The sequence below is a fragment of the Nomascus leucogenys genome, chromosome 22a (assembly GCF_006542625.1).
Source record: "Nomascus leucogenys isolate Asia chromosome 22a, Asia_NLE_v1, whole genome shotgun sequence".
Taxonomy (NCBI): Eukaryota; Metazoa; Chordata; class Mammalia; order Primates; family Hylobatidae; genus Nomascus; species Nomascus leucogenys.
In genome coordinates, this window is record NC_044402.1 from 87844061 (window position 1) to 87869899 (window position 25839).

The window sequence follows — 25839 nt, forward strand, 5'->3', positions numbered from 1 at the left end:
ACACACAAATTAAAAACAAAAATCTTTTAGATGTATGAAGAACAGAATTTTGGAAAAAATAGAACTATTTTGTACAATAATGCTAGTAGTGTTTGTGAAGTTTACCATCTATCTTTTTAGGACTTAACTATCATTCCCAAGAAACCTTATTTGAACTCATAACTTCTTTAGTTTTGCCCCACCTTATGCCTACAGCACAAATAGGCTGAATGTGCCTTTTGTACGTGCCTTCTAACAGCACACTATCACACTAGATAAAGTTAGGTCTGTTTTTGTTTTGTTTTCTTTTTTATCTTCCCCACTAAAGGTAAAGCTATTTGAGGGCATTGCCTTTTTAATCATTGGGATTCCCCAAGGTATTGTCTGGTATTCATTAATCTTCACTAAGTTTTTTAATGAATGAATAAATGAAATAATTATCCATTATAAATATGCATCCATAGTGATGATAATTAACATTGTTTTAATACTTTACGAAGTCTGATCACAGTAAAACCCACATGTATTTAGGGAGAATAAAGACTGATTAAGACAATTTGTTTTGTCCATTTGTAAAGTAAATAAGGAAAAGCACTTGAGCTACTCAAAGGAAGTGTTTTCTCGCACTTTTGAAGAAAACAAGCAAAAAAAAAAGTAGGCAATAATAATATTGTGGCAGTTAAAATGGGAACATTGTAAACAATTTCAAATGAATTATTTCTTTTAATTCAGAAATAATGCATATTCAAAATTTTAGTAGTGCATTTTTGCCTATTAATCTTAGAAATTTGTGCTGACATTGACTTTTATATTACGAGAGAAAAACTTCGATTTTAATAATAAAAGAATGAAAAGTCTTTGGGCATAAGGTAAGGACTGCTGTGCAGTGAAAGATAAATATACAAAGCATTGACACTAAATCTTTCTTTAGCAACAAGTACATATTTAGGTAACACATTGCATTTAAAAAATTTAAATAGCACTACATGGAATATGAATAAATCCAGGTTCTAATTTTAACTAAACCTGGGGATTACAGAGGAGACTGAATTGAGGCTGGTTCCAGCAGCAACAGGTGTGATTCTAAGACTTCTTTTGCATGGTGCATTAAGCTTTGCTAATGTTCCCACCTCTATATGTTAACTTTGTTTCTGTTACTAAGCAAACTCTACATAGTTTGAGCAAAATCACACCATTTGTCTTTTGGTGGCCTCAGATTATTTTTATTCAATTTGTAAAATAAGATACTAGACTAGATTCTCAAGGTCCTTTTTGTTCTTTAATTCTATCATTCTGAGGGAAAAAAATGTCATTATTATTACATCCATCCAAGACATATACATTAATGCAAATACATTAAGTATTGAAAGCCAAAGTTAAAAAAATAGAAAATCTTTTCTGGTTAATTTACTTCAGATACACGTGAAACAAAATATTACAGTTTGCAACACAGTGCTATTTTCATGTTTATTTATATATTTATGAAACATTTTTGGATTTTGTTTTCAGCTAGGGTGAGGTTTTTCTTTCTCCTTCCAATCCTTTATTAATAAATGAATAGGGCAACATTCTCAGAAGCATGACAGTATATATTAAAGTCTATTTAAAACATTATTGAGAAATAGAGAATCTAGAAATAAAACCCAATGATGTTTAATATGATATTCATAAAATTATATTATGTACTACATATCTTTCCTTTAAAACATTACAATGATACAGAAGCCTAAATGCCTACTGCAGAAATAAATAAATGTATTTACTCTAACCTTGTACTAGAGTCTTCTGTTCTGTACAGAAATTAATAGTAAATAATAAAACCCCCTTCTATGGCTGGTTTTGTTTTTGCCCTTGGGATAACTATGAAAGGATTTTAATTTTATTGTAATTTATGTACAAATTCTCACATCTCAGAAATGCTACCAGGAAAATTTTAATGGAATAGATTAAGTAATTTAATAACTGTTCAGTGGAGATAATTATATTCTAGCCAGAGTTAAAAAATAGCTACACCAAGAAAAATATTTATAAATGCAGTTTTTTATCATTTTTATTCCATTCTCCTTTTCTCTGTGCTCTCTATAGTCACATTGTGCTGTATAATATTTTATAGAAATATAGAACTTGCTTTTTCCTAAAAATAAGTAGCAATTACATTTTAAAGGGAGCATGAATAAATTAATTCAGAGCACATAAAATGTTCACAACCACTCTTGGTTAGAGGTCTGAAGTCTTTCCTTCTTCTTCCCTTTCCTTCTTCCAACACTGTAACAGTCCTTGTGAGCTTTTTGTAAAGAAATCTTTTACATGTGAATGCAGTTAATTGACTCCCTTTACCAAATAATGATGGATAATAGCCTTGGTCTCCCTGGGAAAGTGTTTACAACATCAAGTCATTTTTTTTCTCCCTCCACTGGGTCAGCCTTTCAAATATATTTGCTTTGATTCGGGGAATAACCTTAGTAGGGTGTCAGGATTTCTCTCTGGATCAATAAAGGAAACGTTATTAAGATCTAAACATCTGTCAGAAGATATTTATGAAATATTTATTTTCTGATATTTTCTTTCTAAAATACTAGGCTCAAATAACTGGTAGGCAAAAGAAATTTGGTACAAAATATTAGACTTTATAGAAATATAAGTTTAGTGCCATGACTGCATACACCATTGAAGACAGCAACTGTCCAAAGCATAAACTGCAGTGAAATTATTAAATGTCATGCTGTACCTCAGAAAAGTTTAACTTTATTCACACATTCAACAAGTGCTTATTGAGCCACTGGTATGTGCCTAACACTTGGCTGGGTGTTGGGAAAATAATGGTGAATAAAAGATTAGATGCAGGCCCTAGTGAAATTTTAATAGGGGAGACAGGTATTAATAAAATATTCATACAAATTTAAAATGACAAGTTAAGATAGTCCTATGAAGGAAGAAGATGACCTAATCTGGAGCATTAAGGATGGTTCCCCAGAGGAAATGGTATTTTACTCACTTGATATCTGAAATTTGAGTCCTCATCGACTAGGGAAAGACTGGAGGTGGGGCAGGGAGAGTGATTCGGAGGGATGAGAAAAACATAAGCAAATGCCTTCTATGGAAAGGAATGGACAGCAGAAGGCAAGGGAGAGAGCTGTGTCAGGTGAGGCTGTGGAAGATGCAGGGACCACACTAAGCAGGGAGTTAGATGACTTGTTAAAGACTCTGGCCTTTGTCTTATTACACTGGCAAACCTGTGTTTTCAGTAGCTCACCAGAAAATATGTGGTTTAGCACTGAGCAACAAAAATCACTGGGAAATGGGTTAAGAAGTGAGGGTGAAAACAAGAATAAAGAGTTCCTATGAGATTTTGATTTTGTAAAGTCAGAAAATGGGGTACAGTGGTGGATGTGGGAGAATCTGTAGGGTAGAAAGAAGAGTTTTATTTTTGAATGAGAGTGACATGAACATTTTAAAATATTAATGGGGGATCCATTTGAGTGGAAGAGTTTGAATGTATTAAAAGACATCACAGATATTCAATTTTTTACCAAATTGGAGGAAATGAGGTACAAGGCAGCAATGGCAATCTGTTGTACAGAACAGAAGAGATACCTGCTCTACTTCACAAGTTGAGAAAGAAAAAAAAAGGACACTGATTCTGATAGGCTTATAGGTGTGGAAATACGCAGGTGAGGGAGCTGTATTCTGTAAACCTCTGTTTTGTTTTGAAGCATTGGCTGTTGAGAGAGAAGGGAAAAATGAAGTGGGTGTTGGGGTTTTGTAGAAAGAACAGAAGATTTGAAGGCCTGTTTTAGACAGTGGAGGAAAGTATTGACTAAACCAAGTAGGATTTCTTCGCAAGGAATAAACTGGTTTGAGCTAAGTTTAAAGTTTGCTCGTGGGTGGGTGTAACATCAGTTCCACGGCCCACAGGGGAAGAATGTTAAGGATGAAAAAGAGCTGAAGGTGGGATCAGGGGATCATGAGGTACTATGGCTCGAGACAGAGGTGCATGTGGGCCTTGATAATCTGTGCCTTTGTACTTTGGGATGAGAGCATGGTTGAGGTAGTTTCAAGAGGTTCAAAGTGTGTGTGTGTGTGTGTGTGTGTGTGTATGTGTGTGTTGGTGTGGGGGTGGGGGGCGGGCAGAGGTAGGTGGGGCCACAGGATTTAATGGGATTTAAATATTTTATCTGGTGCATTGTCCTTCCGACTTTTATATAAAAGAGAGTAAATAAGAGATTCATTATTTTGTCTGGTGTGTGATAGAAGAAGGAATTGCATGAAATAAAAATCAACTTCAATTACTCATGAAAGCTTTAATAGTTGGAAACCTTGATAACCAAATTTTCTCTTTTAAATAGTACCCTTTTTACTTCTTGAATTCAGATCTCCCTAGAAATACTGAAATAAATGTACTGAAAGCACATGGAGAGAAAAGACAGTTGAGGTAGTCTTAAAAAAATTAAGATAAACTCTATCAAAAATGGTAATAACATTATGTAGTATCTCTATGTAACTATAAATAAGACACTACTGTAAATACTATTAAATTGATTCTTGTTCATGAGTGTATGTACTAACCATGTTGATAACATGATTTGCTACACCTAAAGAGTTTTTAGGTGAAACAGCCTCACACATTGCTATAGTTGTTTAGTCAAGCAGATACCTTATCCAACAGCAGCAATATATAAGGTAGCAAATGACCCATGATATGATTTAGTGTTACAAGGAAGAATTGAGCCAGTGTAAATCCCTTTCAAAATTTTAATTGAGAAAAAATTTATTTAGTGATGGATCATGAAATGGGATACCTAGATAAACGCTAAGATATAGAATTGGTGTCAAAACATAGGATAAAGGATACAGAATCAGGGCCATTAAATATTATGAGGTATTTCGACAAAGACAGGAGAAGCAGATAGAAGGATAAGACAGGGGAGTAGCGGGTGTAGTAAAAAGAATTACATCCTGCTGGTAATCCCAGTGCTTTGGGAGGCTGAGGTGGGTGGATCACAAGGTCAGGAGATCGAGACCAGCCTGGCCAATATGGTGAAACCCCATCTCCACTAAAAATACAAAAAATTAGCGAGGCGTGGTGGCGGGCACCTGTAGTCACAGCTACTCTGGAGGCTGAGGCAGGAGAATGGCGTGAACCTGGGAGGCAGAGCTTGCAGACTGCACTCCAGCCTGGGCAACAGAGCGAGACTCTGTCTCAAAAAAAAAAAAAAAAAAAAGAATTACATCCTGAGTGCAGAGAAAGAATTAGCACCTTTCTAACGAGAGGCATTGAGGACAGAGATGCAGAGCAGGAACAGGGATCTGGGACAGTAATGGCACAGGTTTAATGAGAGTGAAGTTACTGAGAAAAGGTCTTCACGCATCCTTCCAGTTTTAGAATTGAGTTTCAGTCTGCGTGAGATACTGCTCTAAATCTTTCCCGATTTTCAGAAACATTCTTACATTTCCTGTTTCCACTAGTCAGGATAGCTTGAGCGGGTGTCATTTCTTAAAATCCATGGTCTGTGTGGAATGTTCATGATTTTTCTCTTGAAGTGGCCCAAAGACACGAGAAATGATCCACAGGGTAGACTTGGAACCAAGTACTGAAAAGGGGGCTCAAGAGCATGGGCACCAGTCTTACTATGGCATCTGACTTGGGCAACCTCTGCAAATTCACTTATCTCTCTGACTCTTTTCTTTCCTCATCTGTGAAGTTAAATATTTAAGTGAAATGAATCCTTCTCTAATTCTAATTAGTCTCCCTCTAATTCTAAGTCTTTCTGGTTTCACACGAAAAATCTCATGTTTATTGTATTAAGCAGATCTTCACAAAATATATGCCTGTATCTGGAATTTAAATCGTAGACTATTATCTGAATTAGTCAAGCTAAGGGCAGCCTGTGCTTGACATAGTATTTTAAAACTTTTTAAAAAAATAGCAGGTGGAAGATACAAGTGTGAAGAGGGAGACTTGAATCAAGCCTCAAGGCCCTAAGGCTTAATCTAATACAAAATGGAGTATTTAAATACTGTAAATAGCTTTCAGGTTTTAAAGCCTAGGACATCTCAAAATATTTGTCCTTTGGTGACTAATTCCACATATATCAATAACTAATTAGTTTTTATTGACTGTTTTCTCTTAAGTGGTACTATTATAGTTACTATGGATCATAAATATGCTTTGTTGATTGTTTTCTCTCAACTAGTACTATTAGAGTTGCCATGGATCATAAATATGCTTTGTTCTCTGCAAACTTACAATTTGTGTGGAAGACAAAATAAGCATAGTAAGCATTCAATTTATTGGCATATAAGGATTTATCTCTGTATGTTTTCAGGGAAGGAATTATCAAAGAAGGCTGGAATGCTTAGGGTTATGGAAATAGAAGCTCCAGGGAGAGGGGAAATCTAAGCTTGCCCTTAAAGAAAAAGCAGGAGAAAAAGAGACAGAGGGAGAGAAAGGGAATTCTAGATAGAAGAGGTAACATGAGCGAAGACAAAAGACAGGGAAAAAAAGAGTGAACACCACATGGGCATAGCACTTACATCTGAGGATTTCAATGAGACTGAAACATTCATTGTTTTCTTTGATATCATATATAATTATATGTGATAATTATCAGCTGTTATATTTTAAACCTTGTGAGTGAATCACTATTTTTATCTGACTGTTGCTCTATCTATAACTGTTATGTATTTTACCAGTTAATGTAATTATATCCTCCCTCCCATATGAGAAAAGCAAGAGAATGCGATAAGACTATAATATAAGACGTTGTAATTTACGTGTCAAAAAGACAAACCTAGGGGAAGACTAAGTCCCCAGCAAACAATAGAAATGATTCTTTCATTTGGCAATTCTGATAGAAAAACTCTGCAAAGTAATTGTTAATGGCCTGACCTTGAAATAATCCTCTTTATTTAAACTATAACTTGTATGTTGACAGCACAAGGGCTGGCACACAAAAAACTGTGATTTATATTTCAGTAGATGTAAAATACCAGGGAGGGAAATCCAGAGTTGCTTTGGCCACATTTACATCTTAAGGGAAGTGAGAATTATTTGGCATTTGCAAAGACTGCAAATTTGCTTATAATTATGGGGCTGGACATTGATTGAGGCTGTATTGTGTTAAGCTATGATGTAAACTGAGGCTTTCTCTGTATCTATGTAAGTTGGGCAAATTATTTTACTCCTCTAGCCTCAAAATCTACATAAAGAAAATGTGGATAATAATATTATATTTCATTTTATATTCTATATGTGACTATTACTTGAAATATTGGAATGAAGAGAACTCAGAACATTTTCTGGCACACAACACTCAGTAAATGTTAGGCATTACTATAATGAAATTTTCATATTGGATATCATTACCTGTCATCTAACAGGAGGAAAGGAAAGCATCATATCTAAATTGGGACAGCAACATAATAAATATTTTATTTATGTACATATTTTATTTGTAGGCCGGAAACTTTTGTCTATCATGTTTTATTAGGATGTGAGTATGGGAAAGGCATGTACGTAGAGTTGCCTAAGAAAGTTAATTTTCAAATTTTTATCTAAGAAGGTTTCTGAATTTCTCAATAGTAGTCAACCCTACTCCATTCTTAATTATAAAAATAACTTTAAATTTAAAAAGTATGAATGCATGGCCACATTTTAAACCTATCACTCACACGTCTTAATGTAGGCAGCAGCATGTCATACTGAATTTATTTAAAATTCACTTTGCATTAAGAGGAGTTGTAATTATTAGCTGCCAAGCCTGGAGGAGATTGAAAACATAACCTTTCTTTTTTCATAATATAATAATGCCTAAACTCAAAGTATATATGTGAATCTTGCCTAAAAAATGACATCTGACTGGCATCCTATTCATGATATGCCATCTTCTATCTTTAAGCCAAATATACAGGGATACACAGAAGTTGAAGAAAAACTTATGGAAATACTGACATTGAAGACAGATTTTCCTAGGACTGTAGAGGCATTCTTATTAATGTGAAACTGGACTAAGAAACAACCAGTGTCTACCCACCAGACAAACATTGGCACACACATCATCCCAAATTTACTATTTTCTTTGAATCTCAGAGAACTGAGCTGTGCCACCAGAAAATTATTATTTTTTTTTTTTTAAAAAGGTAGTCTATTTTTTTTTCAAATGTTTTTCCCCCATCCATCCAGAAAATGAATTTCCCAGAAAACAAGAAATACATTTTGTTTGTTGATTGATTTAGTTGGTTAGGTGTGGTCACTGGTGCTGTCACAATAATCTCTGTAGTTAAATGTTAATCCCACAAGTCAAAGCCAAACAGGCAAGGAATAAAGTAGCAATATGTTAAGGTTTCTGCAGGAAGAGTTTTCTATGCATCCTACGGGTAAAAGTGTGAGAGCTCCAGATGGTAAGATAAAAGGGATATAGAATATATGAAAAGTCCACACTAAGTAAATGCTTAGACAAATGCTTCCTAAATGTTAGGACTTTTGCTAAAAGCTGTGCTTATATGCCTGCTTTTGAACTTCTCACATGAAAACGAGTTTTGAAAGAACGTTAGCGAATAGTGAGCATAGCCAAGGCAATTCACAAAATGTGTCTGTGGGCAAGCAGATTTGTCTTCAGGCCATGATTAGCAAACAAAATAAAACAAACAGATTTAAAAGGTGGCATGCTTGAAAAATATCAAGACACAAAGGAATCAGAGGAAAAATATACATCTGAAGTGTACTTAATAATATTGAAATGTTATATAAACTTTTGTGGTATCTAACAATGTGTGCGACAAGAAACTCTGCCAATGTGTCAGTGGTGGACCTGACCTGCCGTCTGGAAAAACCTGCCAAATATGACGACACCAAGAAGGTGGTGAACCAGGCATCAGAGGGCCCCCTCAAGGACATCCTGGGCTACACTGAGCACCAGGTTGTCTCCTCCGACTTCAACAGCAACACCCACTCTTCCACCCTCAGTGCGGGGGCTGGCATTGCTCTCAGCGACCACTTTGTCAAGCTCATTTCGTGGTATGACAATGAATTTGGCTACACCAACAGGGTGGTGGATCATGGTCCACATGGACTCCAGAAAGTAAGACCCCTGGACCACCAGCCCCAGCAAGAGCACAAAAGGAAGAGAGAGGCCCTCATTGCTGGGAAGCCCCTGCCACACTCAGTCCCCCACCACACTAAGAATCTCCCCTCTTCACAGTTTCCATGCAGACCCCCTGAAGACAGAGGGGCCTAGGGAGCCTGACCTCATCATGTACCATCAACAAAGTCCCTTGTGCTCAGCCAATAATAATAACACAGGTATAAAGTATTATTGAAAAATGCTAAGAGAGTGGATGTTGTTTGTAGCACAAAATGCAACTCTACTAGGTAATGCATATATTAATTGGATAGACTTAGTCATTTCACAATCTATAGATACATCAAAACCTTATGTTGTACATGATAAATGTGTATAATTTTATCTGTCAATTAAAAAATCATAAACAAATTTACTAATGGTAATCTAATAAAGTAATGTTTAAGCAGGACATTCAGCACTTATAATTTCTGTGTGTAAATATCTAAAATATTTAATCTTGAATGATACAGAGTTACCATGTCATATTGAATGACACAGAATATCCTCTGTACTCCTAATTTCCCTGATATCTTAGTAATAGATCCAAATAGGTACAAGAGTGTCCCTGTTTCTTACACCTAAATAAAACTTATTAAACACAGATAACATTACATACCTGAAAAAGGAAAAAAATTACAAATATTGGGAAATGTAAAGAAGAGCTAGAAATAAGACATTAAAAGGCCTTGTATTTTATTAAAAACTCTTGTGAATGAGGGATGGTCTAAAATTTTGAGTCTGATCCTTCTAGTAGATCAAGTTACCAGGTGTATGGTCTGTGGTATGAAACCAATTTCTAGGAAGAAGTGCTATTATACTCTGAACTAACTGCAAACAGAAAATGTAGTACTCTCTCAAGAGAACATTCTGTAATTCAGTGTATATGTTTCTCACATGAATTTCAATAATAGAAAATGTGGCAAGTTGCAAAGGGCTGTTTCTTATGTTCATCAATAAAGACCTATAATCAGGCATAAAAAAGTATTCTATAGCAATTAAATATAATGTGGTCCTTCAATCTGTTGATTTGACTTCACCTAGGAATAGACTTTGAATTATCTGAAAAAATAAATGCACTAAATATCCTTTGAGTAACCCTGACTATATATTCTTTCTCTTGGAAGAGATTTTTAGTAAATATATATTTGATAAATACAATTCTTGATGAATAATGAGGGTGAAGCTCTCTTACTGGAATAAGATTGAAAGCTTTTCATGTCTGAAAATAAAGGCCACTTACTTTCTATACTCAAGTGAATTTTAAAATGTATTCCCAAGACAACACTTTTGAAAACTAATATATAGATGAAAAAACTAACTGATGTTTCAAAGGTATACTCAGAGTAGCATAGTTAACAACTACAGCTATGACAAAAACAAACAAACAAACAAAAAACAACCCCATAAACACACAAAGGAAAGAAAAGAAATACTAAAAGCATCAATGAAACCCAGCAAAGCTATTTTTGGAATAGCTTCCAGAATAAACATCTTGTGACATTTATGCTGGTGAGGTTTATTATTGTATAGACTTCAATTGATTTCAATCCAAATCAAATATAGATTTAAAATATTTGATGAAATATATGCCTGTGTTACAGATAATGTGTGCTTATTTATTTTCCAATTTAAGCATAACTGTTAATAATTTTTAAAACAATTTTAACATGCGTTTGACCTGTAATGAACAACTACAGAACCTGAAAGATGATTAAAGATTCAGTAGTAACATAAATAATATTTGTGGTAAAATATTGATTTAAAAATAATGTAAACTACATTAAAGCTACTTAAATAGGCCATGGGAGTCAGGGAAGACAGAAGGTCTAAATACTTTTCAATATTTTGTCTTATGGAAATATTTTTATATTGAAATAATTGTATTTAAATTTAGATTTTGTGATAAAAGCTAATTTAAAGGTATGAGCTATAAAACCACCACAGGAAAGAGGATAATGTTTCAACAGTTACTTGTTAATGTAGCAGTTTATAAAATAAAAAAAATACAGGGTATAGGATTTTTCACATTTACAAAGTGTCAAGGGTTTACTTCTTTATCAATATCACCTACATTTTCATTATTTAACATCTTTGCCCACTTCCCACCGTAACCAAGTGTATTTCCATGCAGTCAAGTTACTACCCAGCTTAGTTTGAGGTTAAATGTAAAAAGCTTTGACGTTTTCAGTTCTCAGAGTCCTCTTGCAGAAGCCTTTGTTCTGACCTTTCACCCACACCCCCAGGATTTCTATTCACTAAAAATTTGGAATTATCCATGCTAATCCTGGAATTCTGGTCATTAAAAGAAAAAAAATTGTGTATATCATTCTCTGCATCAATTTCAAAAGTTATTCTTCACACCTATATTTAGAGATGCAGCTGAAGCTTAAAAATATTTAATTGGTCATACAATTTTATAAAAATAGAGCGTTCTAAAAGGAATTGAGAATCATGTAAAATTTAACCTGTTATTACTGGATCTATAAGTCAATATAAAATATTTATTTTTCTGTGTACATTCCCATATCTACTTAATGACACTGTATCGTATTGATTTTGTCTTTTTTCTTTCATTAGCCTATATATTCTTCATGAGAGTAAATAATACTAATCATGTCTTAAATATCGACTTCTATTGTTATTTCGAGTCTTCCTAAGGGTATAGATCAAGGTTTATTCATTCTTACCTTACCTTCTGTTTTATCACTTAAGACAGCTCATAGTAGACATTGGAAGATTGGTTAAATTGCTATTTAAATGACCTAGAATACAATTGTTTAAGTAATTTACCAACCTTTGCAAAGCTGAATTATATTTGTGTATTCTGTCAATATTACATAATATTAAGGTTCAGGTTCAGAGATGTATTTTCTTTATCTTTATTCAGCTTTTCCTATATCCTAGAAAATTTCACCTTCTTCACAATAATTCCTTAGAAACTTGTTTTTTTTTTTTTTTTTTTTTTTTTTAGATGGAGTCTTGCTCTGTCACCAGGCTGGAGTGCAGTGGTGTGATCTTGACTCACTACAACCTCCGCCTCCCAAGTTCCAGCTATTTCCCCTGCCTCAGCCTCCCAAGTAGGTGGGATTACAGGCATGTGCCACCATGTCTGGCTAACTTTTTGTTTTTTTTATTTTTTTTGTATTTTAGTAGAGACAGGGTTTCACCATGTTGGCCAGGATGGTCTCGATCTCCTGACCTCATGATCCGCCCGCCTTAGCCTTCCAAAGTGCTGGGATTACAGGCATGAGCCATCAGGCCAGGCTGATATTATGGACTAAACTGTGTCTGCCCCCAGATTATATATTTAAGTTCTAACCCTCAATATGGTTATATTTGGGCATGACACCTTTAAAAAGTGATTACGGTTAATGAAGTAATAAGTGCATATCCCTAATCTAATATAACTGATGGCTTCACAAGAAGAGGAAGAGATATCAGGGATATGCAAACACCCCTGTGAGAATGCAATAAGAAGGTGACCATCTGCAAATAGAGAAGAGAGGTCTGAGGGGAATCCACACCTGCCAACACCTTGATCTTGGACTTCCAGTTTCCAGAACTGTTACAAAATAAATTTCAGTTGTCTAAGCCTTCTAGTTTATGGCTTTCATTATGGCAGCTCTTGCAAATTAATACAGTTAGCTTGGGCCAGCTCACAGAACTTAACTCTAAAGTGAAAGCTGGCAAAAATTTCCAAAATTTTATAAGTGTAATTTTTAAAATTATCTAATTTTAAATACTTCCTTATTATTGAGTAGGCGATTTCATTTTTTTCAAAGATAAAAACAAAGAAATATATTTTAATTTGCAGAAGAGCAACTTACATTAACTGAAGAAAATGCTTACTGAATGTGAAGTTAAAGTAAAATGTGTTAAAAGAGCCTTCCTTAAATTATTTTAGCTAGAAGCATAAATCTGTCTCTAAACGTTCTATGATAGCATAATGAATATAAATAGCATATTATGCCATTATAAATAGCAGTTTTAAATGATATGATTAATAACTGTTAGTTCTGGAGCCATATGTTAATCTTTGTGGAAGCAGAAGCTGGCTCATATACTGACAACCTCTGTTTGCCCTACTAATAATTCAACCCCTAGTTGCTATTGTCACATTGAACTACAAATCCCTAACAGAAATTACTCCAAAACCTAGGAAATGAAACAGATGCTAACATTTCAAGAAAGCCTTCAGGACAAGAACATTAAAAAATCATTTTCATGTAGTGCTTGAAGTAAATCAAATCTGCTGATATTTCATGTGCTTAAGGGATCATAGCTTTCCCAGCCAGTGAGTATCTTTAAAAGAGAGGTTTCTGTCTTTCATATCAAGTATTATTTTGATTAAAATAATCATTTAATGAACTAGATCTGGAAGAAGTCAAAGTTCTTTTATAAGATTATGACATAATATTAATAATATCTTAGAAAAATCTCTTATTTACTGAACCACTGTTTTTTTTCAAAGAATAAGGAAAACATTATGATAAAGCTCATCGAAGGTATAGCTTATGTAGGCTAATAGTTATAATTAGATTTCTTCTTCCTTTGATTTTTTTTCAAAAGAAAAAAAATTTTTTTAAGTTTTTTAAAAGAACGCATTAAAACCAGTTATAAATTCTTGTCCACTACTGCCAGGAAAAACAATAAATCAATAGAGCCTCATGCAACTTATTTGGAAGTCCAAAATTGATGGTAAATATTATAATATGAATTTACATTTCAGAAAAATATATGTTCAAGTGCACTGTGAGTGAAAAAATAATAATTTTGAAATATGCATGTAAGAGATGTACTCTTCTGAGAGTAGAGGTGTGGGGAAGGCTAGGTTCAGAACAGAGGAAGAGAGAGTAAATTTTTAATATCTAGTCTTGGTTTATTGATACACAAATACAGTAATAATCCATATCTAGAGTTTTACTTTCAAATAGATTTAACATATCTGAATATTGGATACTTTGCATGAGTTTTGTGAAAAGATTGAGTTAAAGGTTTCAAAGCTATTTGAGAGTTTCCTTTGAACACACTAAAGTATATCTGTGAATACTGGCTTATTATATCATGGCTGATTTACAATAATTTACATGTTGCCTTTCTTAGCTGGAACTATATGTGCCAGGAATAGATTAATCCTTATGGTTACACAGATCAGCAGCAAGACCTCCCACGTGGAAGTAGCTATATTCATCTTTCTCATCTGAAAATAACTTTATTAGAAAATATCACATATCTTCTTATTGCCAGGCAGGTGATTCATAGGAAATTACAAGATACCTGAAATCAGCTTCATAATCTTATAGTTCATGCACTATTTTCAAACACTTTGAAACTTACTATTGCTAAGTAAATGTTTATCTTAATTATATCTAAATAATCTCTTCCATAATTACTTTTGTGATTGAAACCTTGTTAGGCCTCAGAAGCCTCTGGATACCAAAATAACTCATAAATTCCTACTTTTATCTGCACCTCAGAACATGAGACTTCCAGCATACTGGAAAGTTCAAGGTGTTTCTTAAACTCTAAAGTGATGGTTTGCAAGCCAATCTCTTTCATAGGACCACCATAGACCATTCTTTCTCTAACATTCCGACTTAATTTATCCATGACTTCTGCCTTTATAGTCAACTGGAGTGCCTTTACTCTTGCTACTATGTACTATTTTATGCTGACACTATCTCCTGATGCTCTCAAAGTCATCAACTCTTGGGGTGCCAGAGTCCTGCTACATACTGTGCACAACTGGTGAAAAATGGCCTTCAATTTTACCCTCTGCTGTGCTGCCATCTGGGCCCTACGGCAGCACAATTCCTGACAAATGTTTTATTAATTCCCTCATGAAAACACCATTTTCATCTTCAGCTGTCTAGAAGCTCCAGTGTCCAGTAAGCATAGACACCATGCCACCCTTTGAGCCTTTACAATCTCATTGTCACAAGTTGGGTCTCCCAAACAAAAGAAAACCATCCAACTTTCTTTTTCCTTCTTCAACAAAATTCAAAGCTTCTTGGCACATTATTTCAAGCATACAGATGCTGGCGGGAGTGTAATAGGAAGTGGACAAAAGGAAAGATATTTGGACCAAGTACTTTATCCTGGCTCCACCTTATGAATAAAAGGAAAGTAGACATTGTCAGGAATTCACTGATGTAGCATTAAAAAAATCTATTACCAAAAGATCAAAGGTAGATAGCAGGAAATAAGATAAAGGACTGACACCCAATTGTATCCATAGGTCAAGTGTTTTTATTACTAAAATTCCAATAAAAAATTAGTGCTTCTAGAAAATAGATATTTATATCTGGGTTCAGGCAGATTAAAAAATCAATGAGTTTTAAAAATTACATGTAATGAACAGAGTGCTTTATGTTTTTTTTTTTTTTTTTTTTTTTTTTTTTTTTGCTTTAATAACATGCCAGCTTGATGTCCCTAGTAACAAGTCCGGCTTGATAGCCCTGCTAACAAATCCAGCTTCATCTAGTACAATAGAATATATTTTTTCTCAATTCATTTCCATTTACTATCTGCTCAGTTTCTTAAATTAGAAAATAACTTGACTAATTCAATGGACAATGGATTGGATATGAATCTAAAATGAGGTGGTTTCCTGAAGCCCAGGCTTAACTGTATGTGGCAATTTGCTTTGGGGCATTGTGCAAGAGAAGGTTTCTCAAAAGTGTCTAATAATAGTGAGGCTTTTAAAGTAAATATCACAGAATGCTTTGTTAAATTTGAAGTTCAACATACAAGAAAATGTCCAGAAGAACACAGTAATGTCCAGAAGACATTACCTAATCTTGTCTCTTAAAATTACCAGCAAGCTGATAACTTCTAAGAGACAAGATTAGGTTGTTTGTGGACATTTATGGAATAGTCAGTACAAATGTATTGAAGAGAAATGGTATAATTCTGGTTGTGACACTAGATTACTATTCTATTTCTTTTAATTTTCTTGCTTCTCAATTTTTAATGTAAAATATGAGGGGGTATATTAAAAAGATAAAAGGGTCTTTGTAATCCTAAGAAGCTATGAAGATAGTCTATTAGAAGATTTAAATATAGGGATTTTGAAAGCTCTGTGTAGAGATGGCATCAAAGTAATAAAGTTCCAACAGAGAAAAGGAATTACAATTCACATTACAATATTTAGATAGGACTGTAAGAGAAACAAATAGCTTATTTCACATTTAAAATTTCAGACAAATTTGACCTTCAAAGATGTAAGTCTGAACAATAATAATAGAACATAACAGAAAAATTGTTCTGACTGCAAAGAAATAGACCTTTCCCAACAGTCACTTCAAAATGCAAACCAGAATGTATGGTCTATATTGTTTTTAATTTAATGTATCTATGTGAACAAGCATACTTCTTCCTCTTCATTTTCATTGCATAAATTTTTACTTGGAATGCCTTTGAAGTTAAACCAATGTGCTTCAAAGTTACATGTATGTATGTTTTTTTTTTCACCAACTGTACATATGTCTGTAATTTCCCACCAAATATGGTATCAAATATGTAGAATATGAGATGTTATAAAAGCATTGAAAATCATATTTTCCTCATAAAGGAAACACAAAATTGACCTTAATAGGATATTATTGAGGAATATTTTAATTATCTGGCTATAAAGATAAATTCTAAGGTTTCCCAGGATTTAGAAAACTTACTCTTTGATGGCAAAACTTACTCTAAAGTATTTTGCAATTGTGTGTGTGTGTGATAGTGTTTGAAGTGACAGGGAAACCTATGTATCCTGGAAACTTATGTGTCAAGGCATTGTTTTCTGGATCATTTGTTGGCATATCCAAAGACTTGGGAAAAAATTTAGGATAAATAGAGAATAATGAACTTTTTCAGAAATAAATAACTAAGATTTCTCCATGCAATAGAATCCCAAATGATTTGAAATTAGACTTTATTATTAGTTATATGGTAAATGTGATAAACAAGTTTACCCTGTGTGATACAAAAAATAAAAAACTGCAGCATGACCATAATTTTTTCTTTATAGATAAGGGGCTCTCATGCCTAAAGCCTGATTAACAATAGCCACATCTGATTTCAAAATGTAGATATGCCCAATGAGGTAGTTCTTCACAATGGGAATCGCTGGTTAGGTGTTGGTTACCCAATTTCTTTTATTTAAAGTTTGATGGATATTTGATGCCATATAGACAAAACATTCGGAAGAAGTTTCAAATTCCCATCTGGAGATAGGTGTCATATAAAACAGCCTAAAAAAATAAGAATGGTTTAAAAGGCTTGCTCAAGTTAACTAATGGTTGGCAGGTCCATTTGCCAGGTTTATTGAATCAAGCTTTACCCTCCTTTAAATGTGGGGTCTGTTTCTCACTGGCAGGAATGTTTTAGATTCAGCATATTAAAAGCTGCAAATATTTGTGTTGGGTTTTCCTTTGTGAGCTATCTACAGCAATGTGAGAGAGCGAGTACATTTAGCCACAGCAGGAACTTCCCATAAAATCACAGTAAATGACTGTGCTTTTCTTATAAGCCACACCCTTCCTAGGCGTTTCTCAAATACTTTACTTAGAAATTTGGTCACTTTAACAAAAATCAATAAATGCAAATATCATTTCATTTGTTTTCATTAACTAGTAGAAATAGCAGTAATATATTGTTAATTATATTAGCAGGACCCTATAAGCTTAATGCAACAAGTCAAAAGGCATCTGGCCATTCCTAAGTATTGTGACTGATGGAGTAATATAGACAAAAAAATTGGATAACCTTGGAAAAGTATAAAGATGTTCAGTTTACAAAGAGCTGGCTGAAAATTAAGGAGAATTGGCAGATTTGAAACTGTGATAGGTATGAATGAATTGTGGTATGGCTTGATTAAAAATTTTACTTCATCATATTCGTACTGGAGTCTACATAATTTGGGAAGAAGAAATATTTTGTCAAAACTGATATATCCCATAAAATATAACTAACATATTTTGCAAGGAAGCTTAAGGAAGGTCTGGGAGACAAAATGGACAACAAATGTAACAATAATAATATTTAAGTGCAATAAAGTTTTTTATAATGTCATTTTTAAAATAATAAAGTTTTTTATAATGTCTACATAAGGGAAATCAACACTGCATTGACTATTAGAATTAGTTTGGGGGTCTAATGGACTTTTCCTGAAATTTGGACTGAGGGGTCAGATTATTAATGGTAGACCTGAATTTGTCTCAAAGAACAATGTTTTGGAATCTAATAAAATCTCTTCAGATACTCTCTATTTAACTGATTGCTTGTTTCAAAGGTCAATTCATTTTGGAAAAAGATTATGGATTTTTCTCACATTTTATGACAACATAAATGTTGACAACTTATGTTTTTGTTAATGTATAGTGTTATTCATTATCAAAAACAAAAACAAAAGCAAGCTATTTGCTAATAGTCATGTCACAAATATAATTATTATACATAGAATTATACAGTCCGAATTGCAATGGACCTTTCTTAACTTCCTTACAATTTATTACCCTTTTAAAACACAAGAGAAACCCATTTGGTATCTTCCACCCGTTGCTTGAAAGTCTTATAATTATTTGCTTATTAGTAGTACATTTCCATTTGATACATGTAATATCAGGTTGCATTATTCTAGATCCAATTTTCCTTCTGTAAGTGAAGTTGATGAAATAGAGTTAGTTGTTCCAGTCACAAATGCATTGTACAATGAAATGCATGACATTATAACTCACCATATTTTCATGATAAGAAAAAAATGTGTGCATATTTGTTGATAAATGTATTTTAAGTGTATTCCTTATAGTGGAGGAAGTGCAAAGATGAATGAAACACTCTAGTAAAGAGCAGTGTGCTTCAAGTTTTTCTGTTGACACCTTCTGTAAAATACTTTTGACAGAACTTCACCCATTTCAACTGACAGATCAGTTGCGAAGCATGTAACTTTTGGCACATTTTAAATGTTGACATTCTAAACTATAACCATTACATCATTTTTAAAAATTCACAATGAAACATAAATATAAAAGCAATTCAATATCCACCACATTCATTTAAAATAAATGAATGAGTTCTTCACAGTGGTTGGAAATGGTACTTCATTTCTTTCTCTCCTTGAAATCATATCCCAGTCCACTATCCGCCCTTCCTCTTATAGAATTTTATTCTATTAAAATATATTTTATACTTTAAATTATTTTTAGTGATACCATGAAAGAGAGCCAGGAAAACTCATTATATAGAAAAAAAAAGGAATAAAGGTAGCACAGAGCAAGAAAGAAGATAAAGTGACATGGAAATAGATCATAGATGAGCAGGTAACACTTTAAAATCTGTGATGTTATGGTGTCTGTCATTTTTTTTTTTTTGCAGATGTGTGCATTGCTGTGATGTAAATCTCTTCTAATCTTTTCTTGTGAAAATATTTACCCTGCTCTAAAACATTTTGCAACAAAATTTGTACATAGATTAAAATTTTATTTTAAAAGAATCCTGTCCAAATGGCAGCAAATGAATGTTTTTAAAAAATTCTTCCAGATTGCATTACCACTATAACTTTTATCAAAAATAATGGCAATAATGATCATGTTGATAATAATAGTGGCTAACACGTCTGGAAGGCTTACTAAGCTTCAAGCATGAATCTATACATTACCTATTTATACCTCTAGTTGTAGCTATCTATTTATATAGAGTGTCCACCAAGTCTGGAAACACAAATGATATATAATAAATGATTCACTGATATATATTAGATTGTAATACTTTTAAAAAGTAATATTTAATTTTCTAGAGTTACGATCACCTTATAACAATCATGTAAGGTAGTTACTATGATTAATCCAGCTTTACCTATGAGGGACCTGAAGCTCAGTCAGTTTATTAACTTTAACATGTGATTAAAATTGATTAATTCAAGAGTTGAATCAGGCAGTCTGGTTTTAAAGTTTACACTCAAGACCAAAATGCATTATTATAGACTTTGATATATAATTTGATTCATAGTTCATCTTAAACATAAGTAAAATTTTATTTATCCTATATTATTTAATGAGATGGAGAAGGGGGAAGCTCAACGTCCTTTTGAAAGGAGGCTTGGCAAACATCAATGCATCCACCATCCTTGTCCCCTTGTTTGTGGCCTAGGAGATTGTTACACCTTCCAAAAATGCTCTCTAGTAAGATTCAGAAAGGTGATACAACACTTGTGTTTTTTGTGTGGGGAGGGAGAGGTAGGTAAAAGAGGAAAAGGAAGATTGTGAAAAGAGAAGCGGAAAAGGATAACTAGCTGGAAGCTTGTACCTTCGAAGTTTTCTCTGGCAGATCAGTTTTAGGAAGGAGATCAAATCAAGTTTGAGGATCAGGAAATTGATTTCTGTAAAACAAGCTGTTTCTGCCTATGTGGTAAGGGTATGGATAACTCACTTCATAGATCCTTGGTCCAGGGAAAAGTGTAACATAAAGTAAATGAGGAAACTCAATTCTGTCAAAAATGAAAATGTTGTTGCATTTGAGAACCATTATGGTGGGCAATGTAGTAAAAAAGATAAATAAGACATTCATCCTAATTTAATGTAAGATAAATTTGAAAAGAAAAAATGATAACTAAAGAATTTCATGAAGGTATTATCATCACTGCATATAATATGCTTTCTACTAAATTTCAATGGCAGTTTATGTTTACTTACCATATTAAATAATTGGTATTACATTGGCATCATAATTCCTGTTATGAGAGAAACTGTTCTTTCTGATAAAATAAATTAAAAATCCACTTAGAGTAGGGCAGACTCTTGGTCATAAATGTTATCAGGTGCTCAAGTATCAGGGGAAGAAGTCTCCTCTCCATGAATCAAATTAGAAAATGAATTACTTTTACTCGTGCAACAGAAGCTGGAAAATGAGTGACAAAAAGAAAGAATGGGGTAAAGACACAATAAAGTCAAAAAGATAGAGAGAGGCCAGAATAGATTATTGGGAGAAATAAGTGACATCTAAAAATGGTCATTTCTACTATTTGATTTGAAGTTTATTGCATTGGTAGTATGTGAACCTCTCCCGAATCTGCTATCGTGTAAATCTTTAATGAAGTCTACTATCTGTGTGAGTGAAATTTTTTACAGAGATCAACACCAGGGCCGTTTCAGGGATAAATGCAAAGCAGAACAACTTTATGCACTAAAGAAGAGTCTGATTAAGGGCAAATTAACAAGGTCATTGCAGGGAAGCATATTCATGAGGAATTCCACCATTTTACAGAAATAATAATAATATGAAAATCTTTTAGTGATGAAGGAGTACTGGTAGACTTTCATGGCACTTAAGATGAGACCCTCAAGGCACATGATCAAGGACGATTACCAATACTTACTTATTTAAGCCAGTGTCATATTTAAGTCCCAGCTTCATTTTGCTGTGGTACACGTAAGTTAACATAAAAATGACAAGTCGCACTGACCTCATTTGGTTGAATTTTAATTACTTTAATTGGAGACACTGCTCATTACACAGGAAAATGAGAATAAGTATTTGTAAACATTCTACTACAAAAATGAATCTTTTGAATCTTTAATTATGACCTACAAGTCATTAATTGTGTCTCTCATACACATGGGAGTATACCTAATTTGAACTCTGAGCAATAGGACAGTGTGCTATAAGATTTTAAAGAGATGATAAGATGATCATTCATAAAATTGATTTATTAAGCACACTTCAAAATACTATAAGCGTAACTTTTCTGGAGTATTTTCATATAATTTACAAATATATTTTTAGTTTATATAATATGATAAATATTGCTTCAATTTTAGCTGGATTAAAATTTAAATGCAAAAATTGATTAAATGATTAGAAATTTATAAGTTAATATCTTTACTATTTTAGAGTCTGAAAGAACTTTCCACAAGATTACTAAACTTTACTGATAACTAGAAATAGATGCTTCTGTTGCCAAAATTCAAACTAGCCAGAGACATTTCCCTTTATATTTTTTTTATTTCCCACTTCTTGCCCATCTGTCAGGTTTCGGTCAGCTGTATGATTATATAAATAAAACCATACAAAAAAAATCCCTTGTAGTTAGAGGAATTGAACTATTACAAGTCACATAGTTGGTTACAAAGAACTTCAGATGGTATTTTATTTTTAGCTATTATCTTTAGGTCAGAGAGTTACAGGCAGCTATTTCAGAACCTCAGTGCTGGAATGGACCTGAGAAATCTTACAGAAAAGTCTTCTCATTTTAGAGACAGAAATTAGGAGTTCAGGAGGGTTTTGTGATTTGCTTTATATTCCACAGTAGTGGTAGATGAGCTAAGACTGGGAGCCCCCTCTCCTAAGTCTCTGTTCTGTACTCCTTTTATTATGTTAAAATGGAAACATATAATTCAAACTAATATGATGGCAAACTGCAATCATAGTTCTCATATACATTTTTAATCTCCACAAAGATAATTTTTTCTACCTCTTTCTTGCTGGAATTGAAGTGAATTTACACCTTAAACTGCACTATTAGAACAAAAACAACTCAAAAGGCAGCCATTAACTTCTCACAGAAAATCTTTCCAATGCTCTACAAGTTCTGTGAGACCAGGCTAACGAAGAGAATGCACCTTCAAAGTTGGACCTTTCATTATCAGCTACTTCCAATTTATCTTCTTCAAACTCTTAAACATATGTTATAATTTATAAGTTGAAAAACACACTTGAAAAAAATATAGTGTATTCCTCTCAGTGTTCACATGAAGACATGACTGATACACACAGATAGTGGGAGGCCAAACCCAGTTCTTCCCTAGTAAGTGAATTTTCTCCCATTGTGCTCTCTTTCCTACATGTCTTTATTAAGCAAACTTTGGGCCTTTTGAAAGTTGATCTGATATTGCTTCACATAAAAACTATCAGGAAGAAAAATCCAGCTGTCAGATATAAGTAGGCATTTTGAGCATTCAAACCTTGCCCTAAGGAACAGTGAGTCATGTGAAATGAAATGTGCAAAGGAAGCTGACACATGAAAGGACAGAACAACAATGATGAGTTCCCAAAGACATACTGTGGGAGAAAGAACAATTATAGAGGATCTATTTTTGGGTCCAGCAGTATGAACTGGGAATTTAAAAATCACAGCTTAAGTACAGAAGGAGGAATGATGTCACCCAGCTTTAAATTTAGGAGAAAATAATTGAATAGCCTTTAGTTTTAATTTAGGTTATTACCATTTATTACCATGATACATTATTGAATTGTCAAATGTTTGCAGTCTAAAAACAAGTTAATGCAGGACATTTAATTTAGTAGGAAAGGCAGCTATGAGGTGTAATATTAATTGCATAATTAATATTTTATTTGCCATGGTACTATAATGCCAAACATAAATAACAAGACAAACACATCTGGAACAGTAGTCTTTCTGGAAGCACCAATGCCCCAAAACCCTGTAGTTAATGCCCAGGATTGAAAATGAGACTCTCAGAGTGGCCAGGGAGCTCTAAAAATAATATTTAGAGTCATTTAAAGTTTTTCCTTTGCTTATGAATAAAGTATCATCTTATGTTCCAATTATGAAAAAGTTTTACATCGATTCATAGGAATATAACAGTGACAATGTGAATAGCAAATAACTCTATAGAGAAAAGGAATTTAGTTCAAATGAGCAAATTATCCCTATTTTATAATGTTAAACATAATTTTTTGTATATATCCAAATAATTATGGTTATATGTTTTATATAGTATGTTTACATATAATATATGATATTTGTGGCTAATTTTACAAAATAACTAATATTAACAAATCTAATAGGACACATTCAAATTAATTTAACACTCCTGGTAGTCTGGCCAAGAGAACGGCAGTATGGAGACTAAGTCCACTGTCAAGGTGCCAAGGAAATAACTTTATAAGTTTGACAGATGTCCATAATTCCATCTTTATTAATATTTTGTTAGATCGCCTTTCAAGGTTCTCTTTTATTCTAATGTTAACTATATACCTTTCCGTGAGATATTTCTTACCATTGTTAACATGGTCTTATCTTCAGCTTTACTGGAAATGCAACATGTTACTTTTATTAGGTCATGAATGTTCTTTTGTAATATATGCAATACCTGAAAGTAGGGCCATCCAAAGTTTTGACAGGTGGTAGCACAAGTGGTTGGTGTATCATCGTAGGACCCTAGATGACAAGAGAACATTCCTGTGAATTTGGTAATATTATGAGTGGATGGTGGGATTTCTCAGAATTTAACCTCAAGTTAAATACTAGTGTGTTTCTTTGTTAAAACCATAAACATATATATTTCAAATGATACTTTTCAATGGAAAGTTGGGAGGAGACATACCAGGTATATTGAGGTTGTCATCATGCTAACCTGAAAGTAATCAATAACTTTGTTCTTGGCATCATATATCCTAAGAATGGGAACTCCAACAGGCACAAACATGGAGGCAGAGAGTGCCTGTTGTTTAAGGTCTTGGCCCTAGGAAGACATGTAATCTATGTATGCATGGCTCTGGTCTACGGGCTGGGGATATGGTAGTCCCTGTTCTCATGGAGCTTATATTGTAAGGAGAAAAAAAAAGAAACAAATAAATATAAAAATGGCCAGTGTTGATAAGTGGTGTGAAGGATAATAAAGCAAGCTAAGGGAGAATAGGGAGAAATGAGAAATGTATGATGGTGGTATACTAGATAGAATAGTCACAAAAAGCGTCTCTGAAGAGGTGGTATATGAAAAGTGGACCCGAAGTAAGACAGCACACCAAGGAATGTTCAGGAGAATGTTTGTTTTTAGAAGAAAGGATGACTGAGTCAATGGTTCTAAGGCAGGAATGACTTGGCTAGTTCAAGGTACAGAAAGAGAGTCAATATCGTCATAGTGGAGTGAATGAGGGCAAAGAGCATTCAAGAACTTGGTCAAAGAGGGAACCAGAGGCCAAATCTTGTCAGTAATGAGTTTTAAATCTCCATAAACATAGGACGTTACTAACAAGCTAAATTCATTCCCTGTCAAACAAATATTGAAGTTACTTAAATGTAGTTTACATACATCCTTTCAGGCTCAAACTAATGTTGAAAGCAAGACATAGCTAGTTTACCTTGCTTTGCATTTAGACGCTGTTTGAATTTTAAGAACTTGAAAAATGTCAGAATGACATTTTGTGAATTATTTATCTTAATTAAGTCGTATTGACATTTGAAAGGCTTTTAATGACCTTGTGCTTATGGAGCGCCAATTTTCTACTATACCTAACAATAGTCAGATCTATTGCCAATAATTTCTTTAAAGTCAACAGAGATGTTTATGTAAACCCTCAAAAATATTCAGAAAGCTTATTATTAAAAGTAATCTCTGCAATTGAATCTTTTGTAAATCAAAAATCACTTCCAGTTATTTTGAAAAATTACCTTGTAAATGTTTACACCTTCATGTGTTTTAATAACATATTACATATCACTAAAAATTGACTAACATATTTTATAATTATGTGGTCATGTGGTCATATTAATTAGATGTGTATTTGTACATTGGCAAAAAGTCTGCATGTACAGTTAACACACTGCATTAGGATGTTTCAGTCAAAGATGGTCCACATATATGACTGTGGTATCATAAGATTTTCATACTGTATTTTTACCGTACTTTCCATGTTTTGGTGTGTTTAAACACACAAAGACTTACCAGTGTGTTACAGTTGCCTACAATATTTAGTACAGTAATATAGATTTGCAGTCTAGGAGCAATAA

At 33.4% G+C, this 25839-nt stretch overlaps 1 protein-coding gene across 1 annotated transcript in view; it reads right to left on the bottom strand.

Moving 5' to 3' along the window:
- Positions 1-25839, bottom strand: part of CALCRL (calcitonin receptor like receptor) — a 107330-nt gene that overhangs the window by 65802 nt on the left and 15689 nt on the right. Inside the window, exon 2 of the mRNA XM_030803458.1 lies at positions 24200-24267. The gene's annotated coding sequence lies outside the window, so the exon portion shown is untranslated. The remainder of the gene's footprint in view (positions 1-24199; positions 24268-25839) is intronic.